This window comes from Megalopta genalis, chromosome 3 (assembly GCF_051020955.1).
Source record: "Megalopta genalis isolate 19385.01 chromosome 3, iyMegGena1_principal, whole genome shotgun sequence".
Lineage (NCBI taxonomy): Eukaryota > Metazoa > Arthropoda > Insecta > Hymenoptera > Halictidae > Megalopta > Megalopta genalis.
In genome coordinates, this window is record NC_135015.1 from 1,774,288 (window position 1) to 1,797,625 (window position 23,338).

Sequence of the window (23,338 nt, forward strand, 5' to 3'; positions counted from 1 at the left end):
TAAATTATGAAAGCATGTGAGGGAAGCGTAAATAGTCAAATGAAAGCGTAGAATGAAAATAAATGGAAACTACGGGAGGATGTTGGAATTATTTCTGAGGAGCGTATGAGACTAAAAAATTAATTATTGTGGAAGGGCTAAAGGCTTCTGCTAGAAGAGTTGAGTGCTGATATAATAAATTATACTTTTTGTTTGATTCATTTTGCTGTACTTCGCAAGTGGTATTTAATTATGGTAAATAATAGAATACTCGACAAAAAAATATATTACTTTTTCATATACAAAAATAGAAGATAAAGTTTCATACTTTTATATTCTAAATAATTGGGGGAAATAGCAGCATTAAATAGATTGATTTGCGTTGCAGACACCATGATGTATGAAATGCAAAAATATTTGGAAAATATATTTTATTGCGTACCTCAGAAATTTGAAATCTTTAAAGTTGCAATGTAAATGAAGGATCTTTAAAACTTAATTCCTTCTGCGTAAGAAAGGAAAATTTATTAGCAACAAACGTGAGTAATTCATATTGTGTATTCCACTTTTCCTTCCCCTTACATACAATGTAGACACTTACGTCCAAAATTTTATAAAATATTATAATAAGTAATTTCAAAATCACGTTTCCTTAAAAAATATTATATTATTCATTCACTGGAATATCACTGTCCCTTGCCTAGGAACTTCTTTTCATTCACACTGATCGTTCGACATATTTTTCATTAAATTGTTATACTTTTAAAAAAAAGTATAACTATCAGAAAGTGCTGAAATTGTGTTCGGGGATGTGCGAACCCAGTAGTAAAACAGCTCGATTTCGATAACGATTTATGACTAATCATTTTAACAAACGTGCGGCTCATCACGTTGAGTGCCGAAAATCAACCCTCAAAATTCCCACGAAATCTAAGTGATTTGATTAGTGAAACTGAAACTAGAAAGTTAAGTCACAGATGGTATTTTACAATAAAAATGAATCCTGAAAACAATTCAAAAATTATTGTCATCCATTTGCGACCAACGTGGCGTTCAACGTGTTAAGTGTTTGTTCACTGGACGTGCCACCCCACGATCATGGGATTTTAAAGTACCGTCACGTGTAGAAACACCGGCTCGGAGACGTATGTATTTTCGGCCTTGAAACCGCGGTGCCTGGGAGCGCCAGGTTTAAAGTAAATTTGAAAAACGTATCCGTCGGCGCCCGGCGAGAATCTCTCCCAGCGGCCCGTTCCTGTAATCCGGGGACATTAATTTGTTGGCAGGACGGACTTAAGAGTGTCGAGCTGTCCGTTCCCTCGAGGGACTCCTTGTATTTTCTCAGGTTATCTGGGAGGAAGCCGGGAAACGGCGCGGGACGCCCCGGCCAAATTTTACGAGCTGCACACGCTCGTGTTCCTCGACGGGAGGACCGCCTCGTCTGGCGTGTCTGTCTGTCTGTCTGTCCGCCTCTTTTCAAATATTAGCTTTCGGATTTCGCCATGTGTTCGGCCGCCGATCGGCCATCTCCTATTCCGTTCGAAAAATCGTCCCGTAGATAAACTCGCGTGGCTCGAAGATAAAGCCTCCGACGTTCTGACTGTTCCTCTCGGAGCGGGAAGAAATTTTATCGGGGTTCGTAACGAAATCAAATACTCTAGAGGCGTCGTTAAAGTATATCGCAAGGACGATAGGTTAAATCGATCGCGAGGGAGCCGGATCGATGGTGATAGACAGCTTTGATGGCGCGCTTTCGACGCGTTCAGTGGTAGCCGTGATAGTTCCCGACTTTGTTGTTTCGCTGCGTTATCGGCTCTTCAAATTCAATTATGTCTGGCAGATAAGTTGCCCGAGAAAATTTTGACTGATATTCTATAGATCACGTTACTCTCGTTCTTACACTTGCTTTGGCATAACGCGTACGTTTTACTTTGTGTCACTTTTGTCTCTTTATTAACAAAATCATTGCGACAGCCTCGGATGGCGTACTCTGTTCACAAAAGCCTGAAAAGATTAACGTTAAATATTCATTTTATTATATATAACCGATTAACCGGATTTCTTTTTTACAGTTATTTGATAATTATTTGAAATGGTACAAAATCTAAATAAATCCAGTCTTCTCATATTTATAAGGTTTAGTGTTAAACTACTATTAAACCCTTCTTGACATTTGGTTGAACAGATCTATGCAACCGGAAATGAGGACACAGGATGTCACACTTACAATCCGCACAGATTTGTTCATACATGGTCAGTATAACAGTAGATTTTTCGTTCCTGTGGCGATACGGAATGGTACAAATGTTCCAAAATTCAACCCGAAAAATCGTATTAAATAAATGATGGCTAATCTATTAGATTAACCTTAAAGAGTTAGAGAGTTAGAAGAATACAATTTTAAAATATAACAGCTGATCGATTTACTTACGACATTGCTTTCAAATATCGTACGTTTACACCACGTTTAACCTGTTCTTGCTCTAAGAGCTCTACGAATTGCCTCTGCTCGAACCGATGTCGGTGTCATGTACAAGAAGACCGAGGTATTCTGAATCTTATGACACGAGACTACCCACACTGTTTCGTCTCTATGGAGTGTCCTGAATAGGTGTGGCTTTCGTCAGAGCCAAGATAATGCCTTACAGAGCTATCTTCGCGTGTCTGCTCTACGCGATAGAGCGGATAACTCTACTAAGCTAGCGACAAACGATTATGTAACATGGGGAAAAGCGCCGAGACATTTCTACCAATAAAATACGGTCGACTCTCCTACAACACGGTTGATTCGTTCTCGTTAAACGAAATTTGGGAACTGAACTACGTGAATCTGTTCTTTGTCGTACGTGAGTAGTCCAAGGTTAGTAAATCGTAGTGGAGCATCGATCATCCTGGCTAAGTGGAGTGACACGAATGTTCGGATAATAGAACAATTACTAACATATCGACGTTATATATGCAGATTTTAATGAAACTTGCGTGAGACACGGTTCTTCGATAAAAATTCGTCACATATCTTTTTCTGTCGGTCATCGTATTTGTATATTCCTATATTAAAAATAATAAAAAATAGAAATATACAGATATAGTTTCTTTTGGTTCTTTTTTTAAAATATTAATAAGAATGTAAAAGTTACTTTGAGTCTACAATTATTCACAGCACTATAGGTGACCTCCTTTAGCTGAGATACCTTGCATATTTAAAAAGAACTTAACAAAACGTCGTATTTGTATAAGTACAAATACAATATTTTGTTAAATTCTGTTCAGTTACTAGTGACAATGTAAAAGTTACTTCGTGGCTGTAATTATGTACACCACTGTATTGCTTTTAATAGTCTTCCCTACGAAAGAAGTCCTCATGCCCATTAGGTTGTCCTATTGGAATGACGAAATATTTCGTCAAAACCAATGTTGATGAGTTTACGAATGGAATAGCTTAAGAATAGATTTACGAACGCACCGAATGCGTTAAAACAATTAAAGCGTATCCGCACGCTTCGTGGCTTAACTCAATTTCTTGCGTTCATTACATATCTATATTTACGGTTAATAAATACGAGCAATTCGTTACATAGGGACACCTAAATTCTTTGACACGCCTGTAGAACACACGGATAATAGATTAAGCAGTAAATTAGCACCGGCGCGCGACGCGACGCGACGCTTCAACCTCGTTACGAAGCCAATGATTTCACAGAAGGCTGTCGATCAGGCGGGTAAAAATTAGAACGAAAGCCGTAGCGCACGAGTCCGGTTCCTTCTGAAATCGGTGCAGCGAGGCAACAAATGGCGGCAATATCCTGTCGATCGTGGTGCGGCTCCTGTATCTGGCCGAGCGTGTAAAATCGGTGATCTCGCGCTCGCAGCGGCTTCTTCCTGTTCGTCTGGTGGTGCGTATCAGTGTTGTTGGCGGCAGAGATCCAGGGGGTGGCTCGCAAGCAAGAACGGGCGGGCAGGCGGGAGGTTATTGCCTGTTGGGTGATTTATCTAGTAATACTAGCCGACAGGCCACGAGGCCGGAGCATGGGCATGGGGGCAAACCCGTGCCTTCTACCCCTACCCCGTGGGGCCAACCACCGGCACCGGTGGAAATTAAAAACTCACTTTATTACACGTCTCATTCTGCGCTCCCCGGCCGCCCCGGCCTCGCCCCGGCAAACCATCTCTATACGATGCTCTCCTCTCCTCTCCTTTCCTCGTGGCTGCCCCCGGCCGTTCCGCTCTCGTCACATCCTGCCGCCCCTTGCGCGCCTCGTCCACCGCGGACCGACTTAATATGAGGCCGGCCATACCTGATGGAACGAATATTATTAAAGTTCGCCCGCACGCGAAACCCGTGAAATATCGCTGCTCCCTTCCTCCCGCGCTCCCCTGTCCGCCGTTCCGCGTCCCTCCTCCTCGCCGGCGTCGTTTAGACCCTTCACCTCCTCAACTCTCTCTTTCCCTCTCCCCCCCTCTCTCTCTCTCTCTCTCTCTCTCTCTCTCTCTCTCTGTATATATATCTATATATTGTATATGTCTCCGTCTCACTACCCCGGTCAGCTTCTGCCTCTTGTCTCGAGCTTTTATTATCTGCCTCTAGCTTATACTCGAGACGGTGGCGAACTCCTCCCAGAAGCGAAAATAATCGCGATGTAAGCCGCGATGTAAATACGCCTGCTACGTATTCGCGCGGATCCGCGCCGAGCAGCTCCGCTCCGAGCGGCTCGCGATGGGACGCAAGGCACCCAAATGTGGCAAAAAGTCATTTGTATAAAATATTTCTATAATTGAAACTTAAATCGTATATAGTTTGTCGGAATCGTGGACTATGATTTGGTATGATGCGTGTACCTGAATTGTATCGAATTTATATCTCTGCTACTTTTTCAATGATACTTAACTGAATATATTCAAGTTTCATTTTATTTCTTAATTATGAATAGAGTGGGATGCAGTGTTCGTTTTGGCTGCCAAGAGTTGCCAGTGCGAAAATTACAGCAATATAATCGCGGATTTATTTATAATATTTTAATAATTTGCTGTGAATTAGTTGTTAATTGGTCTGAAACTTGTATCTTCAATTCATATACTTTATAATTATATTTTTGTTTATAAATGTTGTTATAAAATAGATTTTTCAACTTATTCAACGTTCATAAGCGGAGATATATGTATAACGCCTTATCGTAAAATATTAAAAAAGATGGACATAAATGTACGATTTCAGTGAGAAAACCGCGCCTTTGTCGCACAGTAGTGAATTTGCCCGAAAGGGTGGACAATGCTAATAACTCGGTAATTATTGGTTTTTGATACTATACATCTTAATATCTTTTGATTCAATGTTCAGTAATCTTTCGAATTGTGACATCGATCGTAACATATTATTATAAAAAAACTTCAAGATGTCTCCTATATTTTGGTAAAAAAGCAAAATAACGTGGAACTAATTATATATTGTATATCTCCCTTGATACCACGTAACGTCTGTTTCAAACACTATTTTTATATAACAAGCGGTTTGCAAGTAATTTTACACATTGCTCGAATGATATAAAACAGACAAAATTAATATTTTTTTCGCATACATGAAAATATAGCCCAAACTTGCATTCTTATGTTTAATAACAAATCATTCAAATAATTAGTTTTACTTTTAATTCGATAAATTTGCTTTGTAACGCTATATTTCATTAGGAATTCTGACAAATTTAATACTTAGAATTTCAAGGTTTCAAACGATTGCCAGTCTAGGGAGAAACAAATATTTGAAATATCAAAATCGAAAAATTGACTTCCGGTAAAAAGATGACCGATCTCCGGACTACTGTGCGCAGCTGGTTGCGATTTTTCCCCCAGCAAAACGCTCCGCGGATTGAGCCCGACAAGCATCGCCAAGGTAACACTTCCCGTTCCGCGATGGATTATTTATGATTCCATGCTTTTATCTGTATTACTCGGTCCAGAGCAATGGCGGCGGCGGGCCAGTGTCGCCAGCTTGCTTATGTATTAAGATCGTCCCGGCGCGGTGTCTTGTCACGCAAATTTTCTCTCGCAACCAGAAGCGAAATTGCGATACGCCGGGCGAACCCGTCAAGGATCGCCGTTTACGCGATCGCTGCCACGATCGCTTCTGCGATCGTTGCCGTCTCCGTCGGCAGTGATGCCTCTCTTAATCATTGCGCACACGCGACAACTCTGTGCGTCGCCTGTATTGTTCTGTAATGCGATCGCGTGAATTTGTTCGACGGTTTCGTGCCTCGCGACGCTTTCCCTGGCGCTATGTGTTACCGTTCGAACGAGCAAGAAATTCGTCGGGAATGCGGCACGACAGAGGGATTCTACCCTCGTCTTCGATCGATGGATCATCCTATTCCGTGAGACACGCGGGTGGCCTGGTGTAATGGGATTATCAAATTCACACGGAAGAAAAGATATTTAGATTAATAGGCTTGCACACTGTGTTGTGGACTCTCGTAATACAATCCGTAAGTTATAAAACTAATAATGTTGATAATTATGTTGATAATTATTCGAAACAGATTATTCAGTACTAATCTGTCAACAGTATATTACAGTACCCTTTGTGCTAAACACAAGTTAGAACCAGATCTCAAAGAAAACTTGATAGTTTGATAGACAACATTTAACATGTCGCAAATAATATAGTTGATGCAACTGAAAATCGCTGATTGAGAAAACAATGTTAATAATTAGACAGAGAATGTTCATGAGAAATAAACATGTTTATAATCTATTGTACGAAGCAAAAGTTCAATAAAAATATATTTGTATTTGGTACAAGTATTTATATAAACATGATACTATAGTGCAAGAATTAAAATTTCTTTATTTCGCTGATTACGTTAAAGAATCAATACCAAAGTATTGGCTAAGAATGGCTTCAATACAGGGTATCCCAAAAATGTCTCTTAATCCGGAAACGAAGGGTTCCTGGGGTCATTTGAAGTAACTTTTTCCTTAGCGAAAATGCAATCCGCGGCTTTGTTTACAAGTTATTAACGAAAGAAAGTGATCAATGAGAAGCGAGATCAGCTGGCGCGAGAAGGCTGGGCTTCGTGCGCTTCGTTGGCTGGGACGCCTCGCGCCAGTCGAGCTCGCCTTTCATTGGTCAGTGTTTTTCGTTAATAACTAAGGCAAAAATGACTTCAAATGACCTAAGGAACCTCCTGTTTCCAGATTGCGAAACATTTTTGGGATACCCTGTAGATTTGTTAAAATTTATTATCGAAATACGCTTCGCGTGTAAACGATGAAATTTTATTCTAGCATTCTAACTAAATAACTACTCTGTTATCCGAACGGTTATGTGTCCCGGATTAGTTTCGATAATTGAAGTTCCCAAAGATTCTAAATTGAGTAATATGTAATATGTAATTCGCGATACTGATTAACTTTTATATGTACAAGTTGTTAGCAATTCTTGACAAGATACCGCAAAACAGCTCCGGATTCCTAATCTTTGTACACATTTACGTCGATTTCATATTACGTCGTTTCGTGAGAAAAAGATCGATACAAAATATATGTTAAATTAAACAAAGTACACATGTTTCGCACAGTTTGATTGTTCACACAGAGGTTATTTTTAGTGCCGAACGACGATGCGTTGTTATTGGCTATACCCGAGAGTGTTGTTTTCTTAATATTTTAAACAAATAACAGTGTTATTTACATACTCCTTCTCGAATGTTCTATTTATCAGATTTTACAAGATTTCCATATAATTTTATGAGACCTCGCCAAATTATGCCAACCAGGTTCGGCGTGTTTTGTGCTCAGGTACAACTCTTTCGAGCTTTCAACTAAAAGGGTTAAAAAGATACGGATTTCTACAACGCGCAGCCGAAGATCTGAAATGTTCCTAGGCCTTTCTAAGCCAAATATCCCGGCCCGTTTCGCTTTCCTTTCGACGATTAAATCTTGGCGCTTGTTGGGAACGGTGCTGTATAATCCGCAGACAATCAAGATTGCCGGATGGAGGTGTGCGGGTAGCGCGATTGATTCAATTTCCAGCGCAAAGGGGGATGGGCGGTTATGACCGGGAAAGCGAAGCGCGTCGAAGATCGGTCCGAAAAACGCCCGTTGGCGCATACTTTATCTTATCGAGGTGCAGCGGCGAGAGGTGTTCGTCTTCTGTTAAACGCTCGGCGTCGCGACGCTCCCCTGCCCTCCCCCCTCGCCCCCTCGTGTCCCCGCAACGACACCATTTACGCACTCGTCTGCACGTGATCATGCCGCGGCTGTGCATAGACGGCCGATGACGTACCCGTCGGTATCTGGCTCGTTTTATTAATGTCAATAAGGCAATTATTGTCGATGAATGGCGTGGGCGGGTATCTCGCTCATACCGTTGTCGCGCCGGGTTACCTGCCCTCCGGTATCGATGGCTACGAACGTGTTTTTATTCACAGCCGAATGGAACAAGCTTATCATGCCGCGCTCGCGACCGGTTCTCGCGTCAATCGAACGCCGTACGATCGCCTCGGGGTACTCGGACAAATAGTTGCCGAATGTTTCGTCGGATAATTTTGTAGAGCGCAAATAACGTCTATGTTCGAATAACAAGGCAAATAAAAAAACGGAGCGCGTCGCAACGTTCGATTCGAGAACGAGTTCGCTCTTTTTCTCCGTCTCCGGTTTTTCCGTTGCTCCCGTTTCCTCGGACGATGCGAATCCCCGAAACTGCCGCGTGACTCCGCTTCTTCTCCCCTCTTGTAGATCCCGCGATCTTGCGGAACCTTCCTCGGCGGGGCTTATTGAAAATTATTCACGGCAACCGCTTTAAAACTAATTTCTTTTCTGCCAGCTCCTTGAACGTTTGCGCGTTACTCGGCGCACTCGCTGAACGAAATATACCGGGGAATGGGGAGAATAATATAGGAAAGAGGGGTTTCTCCAGTCTCCGCTAAGCAATATCTATCCACCCCACATGCCTGCCTGCTCGACTGCTCGACTGCCTGCCTCTGCCTGCCTGCCTGCCTGCCTGCCTGTCTGCCTGTTCGTATTATCGGTGTGTACAGACGGGCTCTCAGCAATTTATCCATTACGGTCCCAGTCGCGCGCGCACTATTATTGCATTTTTTGAAATTATTGCTCGCCGACATCGACAACGCGCTACCATCTTGATTGACAGGCTGCGCCTTTATCGCGGACACGACTGCGCGCGGAATGCACGCCGGTGGCGCATCGATTTTATTGATTCTTTCTTTTTTTTCCACGCCTTGATAACACGTACACGCTCGACGGCGACCGAGCCGGTTTATCGATAACCGGGACACTTTATGTTATATTAAGACGGCGATAAACGGATAAATCGATGATTACTTTTGAAAGTGATCGGTAGCACAGTTCGCGAACTTCCTTCGGGAAAAGATTTTCAACCCGCGATTGAAACTTCGTTTCTCTCTGGTACATGTCAAAGCGAAAGTCGAGTGTCCAAAGTGCACAAAGCGATTCGAAAATAAGTTCGGTGAAACCGCCGCGCCGGGTGTTCTGGTCATTGCATCTGGAAAGAGTTCTGGTGGCGAACTGATACAACTTTTAATAATGCTGGTTCGAAGTTGCTGGTTTTGCGACTGAGGAATATGACTACTGAAAATTGCTACGTTTATCGAACGTGCGTTCCTTTAAATTTAAGATCTTGGTCAGACTTATTCAGATCACTTTCGATCAGGCTGATGCGATCTCTTTGTATTTATCGGTTGCACTGCGCGCGGTTGATTTTTATTTTAACCAGATTTAATCGCATTTACTTTGCTGTTTACTTTGGGGTGAACAACGTTTGTTTTAATTTTTTTATTCAAAAATAAACGAAATGAATTAATTTTTATTCATCTTATTCTTTTATTTCGTTTACCTTGAATACAAAAATTTAAATTTATTCGATAAATATGAAGTTAACAAGAAATTCTATTCAATGCGAATTTGTGGAAAAATCGGCAATTTATGTAAAATTGTAGTTCTCAAGATCTTCTGAATCTTTTTACATTTCTTACATTTACTTACTTCTTTTTATTTTCTTACTTTTATTACATGTTTACATTTTCTTTCCCAATTAATTAAGCATTTTACAAAAAAAATGTTTGATGAATTGTTTGAAAGGATGTTACTGCATTTTTAAGCTTAAATGTATTGTTAACCAATATTCGAAGTATCTACTCGACTTTTTTTAAAATCAACAAAATACTAATTTTCATTGAAATTATAGTATTACGAGTAAGAAACATTGAAAAATGTTTATTTCTTACAAACACGATTGTTACAAATGTATTCATATAAAAAATACTAGAAACTTATCAATCTATGTTAGTGTAGGTATCGAACATAATATTGAAAGATAACAAGATAACATACAAATTCTATTTTCTAGACATTTTATTCATTAGGTTTTACGATATTATATTCGTCGTATTCCAATAAACCTGTTTTGAGAAAAATGCGTTTTAGAGTTCCAGATATTCTTTCAGACCGTATAAGAAGCCTATTCGTATAGTATATTTTAACACGTTGAATGCCACGCTGGTTTTACAGAAATTATCCGTGGCGCCACGATGAATATTCTTTTATCACTGTTTGAATTGACGATGGTAGTAATACAAAATTTTAGATATTGACATTTTTTTTAAATTATATATATTTCTATCAATTTAGGCGCGTCGGTCACCGGTGACCCCCATGGCGTCACCGCCAAGTTAAGCGCCGGTCACCGGCGACCTCCGTGGCATTCAACGTGTTAATGTTGCCAATGATATTGTACCTAAGCGAAATATACTGACAACGAGCCAAGTCGATGTAATTCTGTAAGGTTTCAGAAGAAAGTTATAAAAATAACGTTGCATAAAGTAGTATGTAATTACAAGGATCATAAAGGAGCACGCTAAAAAATACAAATTTTATCTACTCAGAACATTAAAAAAATAAACTTCTCTCAATTGTAGCCGGTCAACGATATATTCGTTGTTCGGCAAGAAGAACGATTACGACACCTGCGAAACTGGAGGGTCCATCGACATAATTAAATCAAACAGAATAGCCGAGTGCTAGGTAGAAGCCAATGTGGTCGAAACGTCAAAACGAAAATTTACTGCGGAGCAGCTGGGCAGCTGAGCTTCATTTCCTCGTTACACAGCGGCAAGTGCACCACGATATTCGTCAATCTTTCAGAAGGTGTAGGTACATGTAGGCTCAATTATCCTGAGTGTGCTAGAAGCCGATCGTGTCCGAGGAGACTTCACCGGACCGGAAAAGCTGGCTCAAAAAGAGGAAGTGAGCGGTGGCCGGGGCGAGTAAGCCAGAGACGGAGAAAGCGCGCGCGAGAGAGAGAGAGAGAGAGGGGGGGGAGAGAGATAGGCAGGCCAGAGCTTGGTAATACATCGTGTCCGAAGCAACTGGAAGGATATACGTGTTCGTTTGGGGCAGCGAAGTCCGCAGAGGCCCGGTAAAGGTTGGCACGGTAAAAAATTCAGAGGGTGAATAAATCAAGGAACGTCGCAGCAGCCATGGCGTTCTCGGTATAAGTACGGCCGATGTGGCACGATCCGGCTCGTCCGACTCCTCTTCTTTTGTACATACTTTATGGCGAATAATGCGTGAAAAGGGACAGGACGAGAGGCGGCTTCGAGCGCGTCTCGTTCCGCCCGGGACATTCCCACGTATATACGAGTTCGAGGCGTAATCCTCTGATCCGTTTTTAGTCGCGCGATGATTTAGGGCGACCGGGTCCTCCATGGAGAAAAAGCACGATTAACCACGGCGACGCTTATGCATTCGTATGCCGAGGTGTCGAGTTCTGCTATTCAAAATTGTCTCTCCTGCAGCTCGTTTCGGGTACGACAGTTACTCCCTTAATCGAGTATGCGTTCCCCTTTCCCGAGAGCGTGAAGTCGACTGAAAAATACGATTAGCCGCGGTGAGATTTTGATCTCGATACCGCGAGACCGCTCGTCTATATGCTCGTCCAGTGGGGGGAGAGGGAGAGGCGTCTTTGAGAATAAAAAGGTGAGAACCCGGTCGAGACCCATATCGCCGCTGACATTCGATCAAGCAAAAAGGTGCCGTAATTACAAGCCTGTATGAGACATTGCTTCGACGCCTTCCACGCTACAACCTATTCGCAGGGAAAAGGATTAAGAGGCCGGACAAGGAGAATCGTGGAGCAGGGAGGGGTATCAAAGGTAGGAGAAACGCGGCGGGCTGCTGCTGCTGGTGGTGGTGGTGGTGGTGGTGGTGGTGGCGATGGTGATGGAATTGTGAGAGAGGCAGAGAGATAGAGATGAAGAAGAAGAGTGGGATGAAGAAACGTATCTATACGGTGGGTGTGGGTATAGATCGCACCGTATCGTTGAGTAACTTGGAAGCGGAGGGCAGGACGCTCGGAGGGATGGTGGCTCATCTTGTAATGGACTCAGAAGACAGGCGAGTCGGCTAATGGACCCCTGCTCTTCCAGAAAAGCTCTCGGTATCTGTGCCACACTAGCATCGATGTCATCGGGCTGCGTCCTTCCAAAATCCGCAACGCGCATCGGCATGCCGACGCTGGGCCACGCTTCGGACTACTCCGTTCGACGACCGATCGATTATGCTTTCTCTCAATCCGTCCGCTACCTTTATCCTGTTGGTCGATTTAATAGCCGAAAGACCGACCGGTTGTTTTTCGAGTTCACGCTCGAAAAAATATTTGACGGGCCGAAGGTACGATATTCCACGTGGATGGCCGGTTACAGGGGCGGCCGTTGTACGCTAGGAGATCACATCGGCTGCCACTGCAACACGCACTCCACAAAGCGGGAGAAGGAGATAGAGAGCCGGTGTACAAATATTTTTCTGGCGGTGATGTAAACGAGTTCGCATTTTTTAGAGGGCCCAGAGGGTCGCCGAGTAAAAATACATGCCGTCCGTTAATAACACCAAGGGCCGGGTGTCCACGGCGAAACGTTTCCCGATCGGATTAAAAACGTAAACAAAATAGTCGCGGAAGCGATTAACGGCTAATTAAGGGAGCGGTCGAGGCTGAGAAGAAATCGGGAACTTAAGAATTAACTGTTGCTACGCGTACATTCGTAAACGTGAGATTATTGGACAGGCGAAGTCACTGGTTTTTGAGTTTGTGCTTATTATAAAAAGTGTTTAAATCCCCCCTCGCCGTACCGTTTGCTTCGCAGTTACAATAATTAAAAGTTTCTCGATTGTTACAATTTCTTAGAAAAGATGGAAAATATATAGGGTGAGACATTTACCTGCTTCATCTTAAATTTTCTTTCGAACTGCATGTATATAAAAATGTTTAACGAAAGCAATCATTTAACAATTTCGTTATGTAATTATAATTAGTTAAGCGAAATCGAAAAAAAACTTTTCGTAGCGTTAATCGTTCATCGCTTCCCAAATCGTTCAAAATTACGTTCTACGTCTTCGTTCCAGTGTAATTAGCTGTTCGTTTTTATATATTTTAATTTTTATTGTATGTATTACTCAAATGTTTAAATATTGATGACCAGAGAACAAAATTTTACTCCGTCTTAATAGGACAGAATAACATTCATACTTACTTTGTTAACACTAGATTTACGGAGCACAAAAAACAGCTGTTTTATACTAGTTTATAAAAGAAACAATAGGACATTTATTCTGATTTGTAACAAGTGTTGCTGTAACATCCACACCGTAAGTAACATAAATTGAATAAATAACTCATAAATGTATCTTTACGATATGAATAATCGTAAATTAAGAAATTAGTGATCCGTCATTTTGACGGGTTCCATAAATCTAGTCTTAAGTAAATGAAGGTTGTTACTAAAACTCGCCATCACGAGTTAGGCTTGTCAAAACACAGCAAGGGGTTAACAAGCTTTTGTATTCAAGTACATATTGTAATAAAAATCTTATAAAATCCGAATGGAATTAATCTTGTCAGAATTATAAATCGCATGTATCGCGTCTAGTGATCGATTGTTGCAGTGTTAAATGGGACAGAAATTGGGTAGCTGCTTTTGCAGTTGAAGCGATGATTTCAGGAATAAGTTCCGACGTACAGTTTTATCCCGTAGTCCAAATAAAATCAGTTACAGACGGTGCAGAATTCGATATTTTCCCTAACATCTGTAGCCACGGAATTCATCCAATTTCACATGCCTCCAATTAGTGCAGCCGTCATGGCATCGAAAATAGTTTTTCACATATTCCCAATGTCCTGTGACTGCTGTGTTCTCTACTATTTTCATAGTTACGAGACTTTTTTGTGAAGTTACTCGTGCATTAGTAATAAAAAAAAAGTAGAAGTAACATTTCGATATTTTTTGAATAGCATTTAGGAAATAATTGCAGCATGCTCGAAGTTGGTCGAAAATTGGATATCATCCTATTTTGTTACGATATGCAATTTACAATATGATGCAAATATTACAGATCTCTTTGCACTACCGAGGTAGTAAATGGAAAACGCAGCTTGCAGCGCATAACAGATAGAATTATTTATTTGAAATTGATTCAAAGGGAATTTATGAAATGCTGAAATTTAATTTATTTAGTACTGATTCTTGTCAAATTGATAAATGGTGCAACACTCAACAGTTACAGCAATTCACGTTGAATAAATATTATTTTATATTGACAAAGGTAAATTTACGAAGCGATCAAAACATAAATCCGATCTTCTGAAATTACTGTTGACCGATTGAAATGACGTTGAGAAGCGTCAAAAAATAATTTTATTGTTTTTCGTTTCTCAAATATAAAATCATCTATAGAGAAATGAAAGCGTAGTTAGGTTAACAAATATTACAGAATGTAATTGGATAGAAAGTCTCCAGAATACAGCAAGATTATGTAATTTCCTATTTAGTTGCCAAAACTAAACGTAAAAAGTTAAATTTATTAGGACAGCATTCTAACATTTTATAAAATCACTTTGTGATTTTTTCGTCATATAGGGTTTTTGGTTTTACTCATATTGGAGTTCTCAAAATGAGCCTATCCTGCATTATTACAGCTTCTTCCCCGTGAGACCGATTACTATTTTATCAGGTCACGAGGTGACTGAACTTTAAAAATTTTGTTGTCGCAGTATTTTGATGTCTTCGAGCGTTTTGAAATATTACGAAGCACGCGTTAGCGAGAATCATGTGCCTCGTAATACTATGGTGGCTCGCAATACAAGGAATTTGAAAATGTCACATTGCAAGATGTAACAGTTGCATGTTTTCTTATCCCTATTGATGCATTATGTTGTTCACGTGGTACGCAGGACTTTCTTTTCTTTGAACCTTGCTGCGACATAATTTAATTCGATCGTATACCTACATACATGTAACTTCACTATTCTATACACATAGTTGGAAAACATTACAATTGTACTTGGATAGCACATAATTGTGATATTATTAATGAATGTTATATCAATCGCTGAAATAACTAACGCTGTTTCATATTTTCTATTTCAAAATTGTTGAAATTATATGCCCTTTCATAGGAAATCATTCGATAAATGTCTTCTATCATACATACATTATAATAAAAATGACGAATTCTCTAAGTAAATTCAGTTTTGTCACTCTTACATAGCAACACACGACAGTCGCGTTTAATGCTTGGTAAGTTTAGTGTTAATCGAGATTTTACTGTGTACAAACTGACCCAGAAATGTTATAAGCCTCTAAAACTAGCGATTCCTGAGGTGATTTGAAATAACTTTTTCCTTAAAAAAAATTCTCTCCGCGGCTTTGTTAACGAGTAATCAACCGGAAACACGGACCAATCAGAGGACGAATACAACTGGCGCTCCGTCCTCGTGGCCATTACTGTGTCGAGCTCGCTATCCCTCCACTATTCGTGCCCCGTTCTCGCTCTCTGATTGGTTCATGTTTTTCGTTAATAACTCGTTAACAATGCCGCGGTGATCATTTTCGCTAAGGAAAAAGTTACTTCAAATGATCTTAGAAATCTTAGGAATCGTCGTTTTCAAGCGCTTACAACATTTTTGCGACACACTGTATCTCAATGCTGTTTCATTCAAGCATCTAGTAAAAATAGATTTCTAGTTCGCTGGAAGAATTGCATTACTGTAAATCGTTTCGAAAAATAATAGCGAACGATAGCTCGAGCCAGGTATTCGATTTCAGCCGAATGTCCCGTAAGTATCGGCGATCGCCTATTTGCGTGCACGGATCTCTTCGCGTATTGCCGGTGGATAGGATCGTCGAGGTGGACAGAAACTTGCCTCGGGACGAGGAAACGAGACGGCGAACGACGGATCGGGAAAAGGGGGGCCGGGGCTGAACCGTTAGACGGAGGTTGGTCCAGCTACTCTCATCTACTCCCACCGAGTCTCACCGTCTTTCTTCTTATCCATCGCAGTCGTCCTTTTCCCGGTCCACTCTTGAGAATAACGTCTACCTCCCTTGATGGGCAGCGCCACTTGAGCGGCACTAACACACGGACACACGCGCCGGCGAGCTACCGAGCTCCACGTAGCTGTCCAGCCGATGTCCGATACATCAGGTCCATGCATAATAAATCCACGGAGCGCGAACACGCGCGGCCTGAAGCCGTATTGGACGAGTAGCCGGCACACTCGAATCGAGACAGGAGTATGCACTTGTTCGAGAAACTTGGAAAACAGAGCTCGGACGTCTCGTCACGCGTGTTTTGTCCGTTTACTCGTCGAGAGGGATAGTCCCGGATATCAATACCGAGGGACGTTCGCGTACCGGGGAAACTTGGCCGTCGAATTTTCGCGGATTCGTTTCGATCCCATGGGCCGTCAGCTTTCGTTCCGAAATTGCTACGCGGAAAGCTCTCGGGCGTATTTTAATTTAGCAGATTGTGTCTTAACGATGATTTTTCTTTACGAAGCAATCGCGCTAAATTAAGACATCGGTCGGACACGAAGCAAATATTTTGTAATGTTTGCGAAACGAAAATTGCATCCGCCTTTTGAAATGCAATTTGTTCTTTCTTCATCCTGTTCTATGATCGTGTACACCTTATGTACACTAAACTGGAATCTATTTCCCTTTGCTTAGGTGTGATAATCTTGATAATCATATTCGACGAGGATTCGTTAAAGTATATATAAGTATTATCTCCCTAATTGACGCACAGATTGTGCACACAAATGGACAATTTGGGGAGAGCAAATACGATTATTCGAGCCTTGCACCTCGTTTGTATAATTAGACAGAATTAGACAGAACTTGTTGTAACTGAATTATGCACACAACGAACGATTAGGGCAATGAAGAAAATATGTGTTTGCAACTTTTAAAACAAGGCATAGATTGTTGATTTCATTATGTCGACATTGATTACAAACATAATTTACTAAATATGAACATTCGTTCTGAACAGAAACGTGGTGTCTCTGTTATCAAAATTTGAGACTTACAATAAATGAGGACATACGAGAAACACAGCCGTCTCGTTCCATAATGTTAGAGAATTCTCAGTTCGAACATTTTCGATTGTAATAATTCCTTAGAAGAAAACGAAAAGTTATGCTTATCGGCCGTCTTAAAACAAACAGAATAACGTCGATACTTAACAGGTTATCACTAGAAATCTCGTTACGAGTCAGACTCGTCGAAGTACAGGAAGGTGTTAGGAACGAAGAATTGTTAATCAACGTATCTGCGAAAGAAATCGTGCAAGGGATTGGTGCAGAAAGATTGGCAGTGTAATAATCATCTCACATCGACGGAACCAAACTTGGCACATTCTCCCACGACCTCGCGAAAGCTTGCGATTCTACATTCGAGAAACGAACGGAATGGTTCGCCAGGTACATTTTGAGTGTTTCTTCTGCGCCCAGGGCGGTTGACTGACAGCGAAATTCAATAAGTTGGCCGGTCCGATGAAACTTTCGACCGGTTGTCCGGGTCGGCCGAATAATCGTTGTAACAGGGCTCGTTAACGGAAACGGACATTGAATTGTGCTTTCGTTTCGGGCCGCGCATCGTGGCAATTATAGCGAACGGATGGCCGATTGCGTGACTACGGTAAATTTCGGTTTTATCGAAGAAAAGCTCGATCGAATTTAGAAGTTGAAACCGTGCGAGCTCTTAATTAACGAACGCTAAATAAATCCGTTCGGGGTGAAGCCCGACTAGCTGGTGGCACCCGACCCTCCGACCTGCCCCCACGGATGGTGGAAATAGGGTAGGTCGGTGGTGAGCGTAGAATTTATTTCGGCATCGACACGGAACGTTTCTTCGGGAGACAAGAGCTGGCTAGGTGCAGGCGCGCGAGCAGGCAGGCGGGTAGCCGACCCCGAGAGCCGTTTAGCTTAATACACGTAACGCTACTCTCCGGCTGCTTTTTCTCCCAAATACTCTACTTCCAACCGGTTCGAAGTAGTATAAGTCGTGGACAAAGTAGACGGCGTACAGAAAACCTCCATTAAACTCCCTAGAAGTGATTAGTACCCTCCCCATCTGCCCCGCTCGCTCCCACCATTCCTCTGTTGCCTCTATCCCGTGCATTCTCTTCCCACCTATCCCCGTTTCGCCTCTCCTCTTCTCTCTGAAACCTTCTTCCTCCCTCCCGCTGGATCTTAGATTTATTCGATCCCGTACAATTCGCATTTCAGATTGCCAAACGCGCAATCTTTCCGCCAAAAGATAGCAGCGAGAAAATGAGCTCGAACCGCCCGGAAACGATTTCAACCCCTAACGACAGTTCGCTGCTTTTGAAAACGCGACCCCAAAACGGCCGCCCCCTTTCGACGATCCAGCGAAAATTCATTTTCAAGCGGGAACAACCCCGAGATGGGGGACCGCAACTTCCGCGTCTAGGTCGATCAGGCTGACGGAAACAAAACACACCTTCGGCGACACGTCGGCGAAATGAATTTCATCGTGCACAGACGATTTTGTTTCCCGGATCGCGGATGAAACCTAACAATCGCTTCAATTTCATTTCGTCCGCGAGAAACAGGAGGATGGGAGGTGGGGGATGAGAGTGACGCGAGGCGGTTGGAAGAGCGTAAAAAAGAGTGGAGGCGGACTGTAAACCGTTGCGTTGAAATCCCGATCCGAAAAATAGACCGGCGCGTTTCCCGCGAACCGGAAACTTGGCGGACGTTAAATTTAGCCGCGCGGCGATCGCGGTTGACGGGTCGGTCGGGTGGGTGGTCGGAACTGGGAGGACGGCGATGGGGTGAGAGCGCGAGGAGGGTTGTAGGTTCAGCGGATCGCGTAAAGTATATCGACGGATCGGGCAAGTTCACGGGAATGTCATTTTGCGGGATTAATCCACTCCTTTTCCTGATTTAATCAGCGGCCGGCCATAAATCAGTTGGTAATTAAAAGAGAGCATCTCCCGGCGATGCCGGGGCAGTAAACATAGCCTAATCCATTTCGCCGGCCGGCTCATAGGTGTGGATGGCATGGGAGTGGGGAAAAAAGGTCGTAGCCTTTCTAATTTAATCTGGCGAATGATTCCGTGATTCTCGAAGCCGGCGGCAACCCTTTCATTACTTACGTCCCCACCCTCGGCCGGGCTGGCGAGGCAGGCAGGCGGGCACCCTCGCGCGCCGCGGCGGCCCCCGAACGCCCGTGCCTCCTTCGCCCCGCGGGCACCCCCGCGAAGAACCGGCGCAGAACACTAAATCAGCGACCAGTGTAATTTTTGTAATGGGAGGTGTGGCCTCGTAGGGGTGGTAGACGCGTCTCCCGCCGGGAGAACCGGACATATAGTAGGGATGCCATCCCTGCGTTCGCCTCGCGCGTCCTGGAATGGTAGGGTTCGCAGGGGTGTGTGTGTGTGATTTTAGGGGTGGAATGCTACGATGCGAGCACGCCGCTTCGGTGGTTAATCCTCCGTCGCTATGTCTCGACTCGAGTCGCGATCCACAGCGCTGCTCTTCCGTCCCCCTTTCTCCCTCGTTCTCTCTTTTTCCCTCAGGCTCGTGCTCTTCGTCTTCGAACCCCTACCCACAAACTGTTACGCGGTGCTCGTGGCGCACGCTCCTATTCAATATAAAGCAATCCTTTTGTTGCGATTTCCGCGGAAGGATGGTAATTAAAGGCACTTTCCCTGCTCATAGGACAGACGCTCGCGTATTTATTAAATTGTGCATCAACGAAACGCGTTCGTTGAGCCAGCGCGTTTCCGCTTTCCACGATCCCCTTCTCGTTCTCTCTCTCTCTCTCTCTCTCTCTCTCTCTCTCTCATTCTCCCTCCCTTCCAATTTCGTTATTTACTTGACTTTAATTAACTCGCCGCGGGGCGCGCATAGATGAAACGTCGAGGTGTCCCATTCACCCTTAAATTCCGCGGTAACCTCCTTTCTATTGTGCTCGCCTCTGCTGTATCCGCGCGTCCGCTGTTCCGGTTCAATCGAACCGCCTTGCCTTCAAATCGATGAAAACGCACGCCGCGCGCCGGCCATCGCGGCGACCCGTGCGCTCTACCGTAATTAATCGTGTCGTCTTAATCGGCTCGGTGCGCGAGAATCACCCCTTGCGCGTCGTGAATTCCGCTCGCAGTTAAATCGCGCGGTGGCGTGAATGGTTCGACAATAAGCAGAGCCCGGCTGCAGAGTGGGGCGGCATGTGCGGGATCAGGTTCGGGTTCGATGGCGGGTGTAAATACGGGTTTTCGGTCACCGTCGGCGGCGCGGGTTCCTTGTGTTCGGATACGGGTGCGATGACGGTCGAGCGCGGCGGGAGGAACGCGGAGGGAAACGGCAATCGCCGAGAGGAGGGGAATGGATCAGCGACGCAGGGGCAGCGACAGCTTCGATAGTGGGGATGCCGGGTTAAGAGTGGGGAGGACGGAGGGAGACTCGGACCAGTGGTGGGGATTTATTACTGTCGGTGGCGTGCCGCGGTCGCACGCGGTACTCGGCAGTTTACAACCGACCGCCGGTCTGGCGGTTTCGGGATCCTCTCGTTGATGGTACTTTCGTCATAGATAGCTCCGGGAATTCCGTAACAACCGATGTCCTCTCGTTTGGTGTAATTTCTCGTGTTCGAAGTTGAGAGAGAACGATACCCATTGACAATACACGTACGCGTCTCTATGGTTTGATCTTATTTATTTTATCGATCTGTTGGCAAGATAAAGCCTTTAACACGGTTGTCACACAGTGAGACGTTGTTCTGTGCGGCTGGTGTAGTGTCACGTGACAGCAGGCATCCGAGCACGGCAAGGGGTGTTCGCAGAAGTACGATTGCGTTTCGAAGGTTCTCAGGTAAATGTCAGCTATTATTATTTGGTGCGCACGTTGCGAATGATCTCACCGGTGACGGGCAGCAGTGCGTCACGGTTGGCAGATTAATTTTGTGAAAGATGATTGGCATATTCCATCTGTAACGCGCAGCTCGCGACCGGAGATGATCGGTTTAATTGGAGAAAATCTACGTGCCGCTTGGTCGGATGATAATGGAAGAATTCGTAATGCGACGTGTAATTGAAATTTCACCAATTCGACCGCGCATCCCAACCCGAACGCAATCACATGTTCAATTTAACGGGGAGCTTTGGCGAAAAACCGCTTTCACCCTCGCCGTGGCGCCGACAGCTCCGCGCGAGCGCGCTGTCTGCTTCTCGGTTCCCGCTCAATCCGCGTCACTCCGAAAATTATTAGAAAATTACCTGTAATCCGGCTCCCTCCGCCGAATATGTCTAATGACGAACGTCGTCGCGAACAGACGAATTATCGCCGAGTGAAACCGGAGCAAGCTGGCTAGATAATTATATAATTGGCATTTCTCTCATCTACCGATTCCGTCCTTGTTAGCGGCAGCTCTCAAGCTGACGCGTTCGTATGGTTGCCGTTAGCGATACGGATTCCCTAGAAGCGAACTTAATCTGCATCCCGTAAAATGCTGCTACGTTGTTTCGTTAACTTTGGCGCGGTGAGGTGACTGACGCCGACTGCGTTCACGCTTTTCTAACGGGAATTTTTAATTAAGGATTGAAATTCGAGTATCGCGGCCGTATCGTATTGCTGTCGTTAATAATCAGCCGCAACGTGATCATTTTAATAGAGTTGGACGGCGTGGCCGTGGTGTCACTCGTGAGCGGCACCGTGGGCAAGTAAAATTCCGTAACGAATCGCGGTAATTTATATACGGAGATTCGATCGAGAAACTTTTCGATTACAAATTCTGTTTCCTCGTTCAAGTTAGCTCGTTCTATAATTAAAAGTTTTTATTCGTTGTCCGACGTCTCTTCGGTGTCATGCCCGGTGTCTGGTTGCAAGAAAAATACTTAAGGAGGAATTATTAATATCTATGCTTGTCCATTGTACCCAAGAATAATGTAGCTTTAAAAAGCGAGCACCGTCATGAAAGTTGATACGTTAAGTGAATTGCATAGAATATTCAAATCCTTTGAATCCCACCGTGGACAGTTTATAAGTATACAGCGGATGTTTATGCAAATAGAAATTTGCATAAGCCAATTTACAGGACCTAGCGTCAACCAGAACTTTGTTTGTTCGATTCAGTATTCTACTGGGTTCAAAGTAAAATAAAAATCTCGTTAAACAAGATCAAGCTTCCGAAAGTACGTAAGAATAAATTACAATCGTTAAGCATTCCATTAACGATACAGGCGAACCACTGTCGTGAAACCAAGCGATCCTACGGCGAAGTCATACGTGCTGTTGATTGGCTACCACGTGATTCCGTTCCAAACAGTTCCAAACATTTTCCAATCATATTAGTGCTAAGTTCATTAGATCAGAAGCACAAGTACGGTGGAGGCTCGATATCGAAATTCTCTATGATCCAAAAACATTGCAAATAAATCGATGGAAGGCCAGAACAATAGTAAAATAGTATCTTAAATGGTAAATAGTAAATAGATACTTTATTATAGACCATGCATGTATTTCTGAAAATAAAATACTTTACTTGTTCTAAACAATGTACTTTTAAAAATAAAATATTTTATTCGTTGTGAAAAATGTTCAAGATAATTGTGCCATAGTTCGATATATATATTTTGTTTATTTAATTTATTGTCATCTAAAACGAACGAATTATATTTTTTCTCTGTATTATAAACATACAAATGTTATAACTTCTTACGTTATCTCGTTTTACGTTATATTAATCATTTTTACAATTTATTTTTAGATTAAGAGCTATGGAAGGTATTCTATTATATGCTTTATGTTATTAAAATAAGAAATATTTTATTTTATTCTATTTTATTTTATTTTACATTTTAGATTATCCAAATATAATATCTGTTTCATGGTTTAGCTGTGAATTATCCTAATAAAATATTTTGTTTACTGAAATTTTATGTTGTATTTGAAATACTATTTTACGAGTATTTCAATTGTAATTAGTATATCAAATACTTTTGATATACTACTCTACGCTCTAGACGCTCTATC

General features: G+C 42.9%; 1 protein-coding gene across 5 annotated transcripts in view; it reads left to right on the forward strand.

The window, feature by feature from the left end:
• Positions 1-23,338, forward strand: part of LOC117227244 (LIM domain only protein 3) — a 126,978-nt gene that overhangs the window by 51,803 nt on the left and 51,837 nt on the right. For 2 of the 5 annotated variants that reach the window (XR_013032858.1, XM_033482333.2), the window contains exon 1: positions 20,820-21,178. The exons of 1 other annotated variant lie outside the window; for it this stretch is intronic. The gene's annotated coding sequence lies outside the window, so the exon portion shown is untranslated. Of the gene's footprint in view, positions 1-12,140; positions 12,162-20,817; positions 21,179-23,338 lie in introns of those variants that run through there. 2 more of the 5 variants (XM_076519496.1, XM_033482335.2) reach the window with 2 other exon arrangements.